Source organism: Mizuhopecten yessoensis, unplaced genomic scaffold (genome assembly GCF_002113885.1).
Source record: "Mizuhopecten yessoensis strain PY_sf001 unplaced genomic scaffold, ASM211388v2 hete_36129282, whole genome shotgun sequence".
NCBI lineage: Eukaryota > Metazoa > Mollusca > Bivalvia > Pectinida > Pectinidae > Mizuhopecten > Mizuhopecten yessoensis.
In genome coordinates, this window is record NW_018484427.1 from 1 (window position 1) to 2,804 (window position 2,804).

At 33.8% G+C, this 2,804-nt stretch overlaps 1 long non-coding RNA gene across 1 annotated transcript; it reads left to right on the forward strand.

The window, feature by feature from the left end:
- Nucleotides 1–127: 127 nt before the first annotated feature.
- On the forward strand, nucleotides 128–2,555 carry LOC110444472. Its single transcript, XR_002462247.1, has 2 exons — nucleotides 128–215; nucleotides 1,077–2,555. It is a non-coding gene; the product is annotated as an uncharacterized LOC110444472 (long non-coding RNA).
- Nucleotides 2,556–2,804: the final 249 nt, after the last annotated feature.

Genomic DNA, 2,804 nt, shown 5'->3' on the forward strand with positions numbered 1-2,804 from the left:
ATGCTTAAATTCAGGGTTGATGCGATGTTGATGGATTGTTGATGTAGTATTTATCAAATGGAATCCATATTAAGCTATAATGTATCAGTGCCTGGTGTGACAGATGTTTTATGTTGTGTGATACAGGAACTCGTGTGGAAGATGCCAAGGCCCTGATAGCTGCCAGCAACCTAAAGATTATAGCCTGTGATAACTTAGATGAGGCTGCTAAAATGGTAGGTTGTCCTTACCTGTCAATCAGAGGAAACTTTGTATCTTATTATAACCTCCACCTAGTAAGGGGATAATATAGTAATGGCTGTGTCAGTGCATGTGTTGGTCTGCCCGTCTATCTAAAAATAGTACCATGGTAAAGCTTGTGTACAAGAAATCAGGAAGCCCGGAACACATTACGGTTATTGCTATTTGCACCATTTTGGGGGTCATCGGTCAAGGTTAAAGGGTCAAAGGCAAAGATCACTCTTGACCACTTTTGAAGTAAAAAGCTTCTGTTCAAGATATTTGACAAACTCTTCAACAAATTCAGTTTATATTTACACCATAGTATGGTATTACTTTTATAGAGTTCTACACTTGATTAGATTTTGATGGTCAAGGTGAAAAGGTCAAAGGTCATGGTCACTTTGTTTTTATTTTTAGCAGAATTATGAACATCTCTTTGACAAAATGACTTAAAATACACTATTTGATAGGAAATGGTTGATCAATTGTAAGATTTTGTTTGAGTTTTGAAGTTACATATTAAATAAAGTCCCAGCTTGTTTAATTTATTTATTACGTTTGATGTATAAGACTTTGATGCACAAGACCCTGTCTTAATGGTTTACCTTTTTTACAACTTTGTTGAATTGATTTCCCTTTTGTAAGACTTTTGTCTTATTTGTTTACATGTTAGAAGACTTTATCTTCTTCTTTTTTTCTACTTTACCAGTAGTAAAATCTTCTGATTATTTTACATCTTTTAAGGCCGCAGATTGGTTCACATGTTGTTAAGGCCTAATCTGATTGGTTGACATGTTGTAAGGCCTCATCTGATTGGTTAACCTGTTGTATGACCTGGCCTGATTGTTTTACAGGTGGTGAAGCTGTCCTACATTGTCAGCATTGCTAAGGAGGCTGCTGTGGATGTTAAGTTTGAGCTGCCTTTGTAAAGTGGCTTATCTAACTTGTGATGGAATCCTGTGGTATGCTCCCGTTGATGAGATGTTTTGGAAATTTTAGCCGTAAAGATGTTGGTGAAAGTTTGTAACATAATGAAAAGGATGAATCTGTCTGTTCCATTGTTTGTATGGAGATATAGAGCTACAGTATCAATATACAATACAGTCTGCAGGGAAGGTTTTAATCTTCCCAGGATGGAAATGTGGTCAAGGACAATTATTGTGTTAATAAATACAAGATACAAGTCAGGTTTTGTCCATTTAGAATGTGTCCTATCGCTTTGGTAACTATGAATGCCAAGTAACATTTTTTCCTGTTAAATGTTGAGAGAAGATTATCATGACGTTTAATTCCCATTTAGGAAATACATGTACTAGTTGCAATGGTATGGATGAAATTCAGAACCAAAAATATTGTATGTAACACAGGTAGATGGAACAAATTAGAGGAAATCTACTCATGATCAAAATTACAAAAAGAATTACAACTTTATCTTTGTCATACTACAATCTGCCACACAAAGTCAAAGGTCACTGCATAATGTAAAGATCCTCAGTCAAGGCTTCTGCTACCTCTGAACCTGCAGACAGCTGCGATGAGAGTGCTCCATAATAGTGCTCATTGTTATGATTTTTTTTTATACCTGTAGTATTTTCTTTAAGTTTGTATTAATTTTATTTGTTAAATAAATGAGAACATCTGTACAAATGTACTGTACCAGTACATTTTGTACTTCATCTTGTTGGCCAAGGCTTTTTTACTCTGTTTAAGTGTTACTGCATGTTCAGATTTGAACCCATGGTTAGCAGAGAATGCATTTCTTAAGATATTAATACACTTTTTAAATTGAAGATATTTTTGAATGAATGCTCTGTGTGTACGTGTGTTTAAGGCCAATGCCCAAAAACCCTCATTAAATGGACTCAAGAAACCAAATTTGCTCCATTTTAAATAGATTTCTCTTTCTGATTTACTTATTATAAGTTTGATAAAATATAAAATGAAATTTATGAGTTCAACAATACGTTAACCCGATTCATTTACAAAATATATTACAGCAATTTTGTTTTTTATTTTGTATTTCTTTTAATTCCAAAATATATTTGATGCTGCAAAAAGTTACCATTGACATTTTTATCATTGAAATTTGATAACACTAGAGCTTGAGAATAATCTTTTAGGAAAAGCTGGCAGTTATCCTCTGCCAATATTTTGTGATTGACAGCTGATCAGGTTGTTGTGTGTAGGGTTAGTGTTGTGTGAACCAGTATGCAAGGTAGGTGTAAATATAGATCTGTGTTAATGTACATACTCCTACAGTGTAGACCAGCATGTCAGTCGAAACATTTACTTCTATTGGTGAATATTGAGATAAAGTATTTAAACAATTTCAATTCTAATTTGTTTATTTGTTGCCGTGTGGTATATCTGTCAAAATACATAATTTCACTGATACACAAATTAGTGATTTTCTAACAATTAAAATCCCACTTTCTTCTCTATCTTCAGTGATATATGCGTAATATTTAAGGGGATGTATGGTAACTTTCACAGAGGAGTCGAATTGCACTAGGCCGATGCCTAGGATAAGTATATTATATATCAGCATTAGTCAAACTTCAATTGTTTACAACAGTCATGTT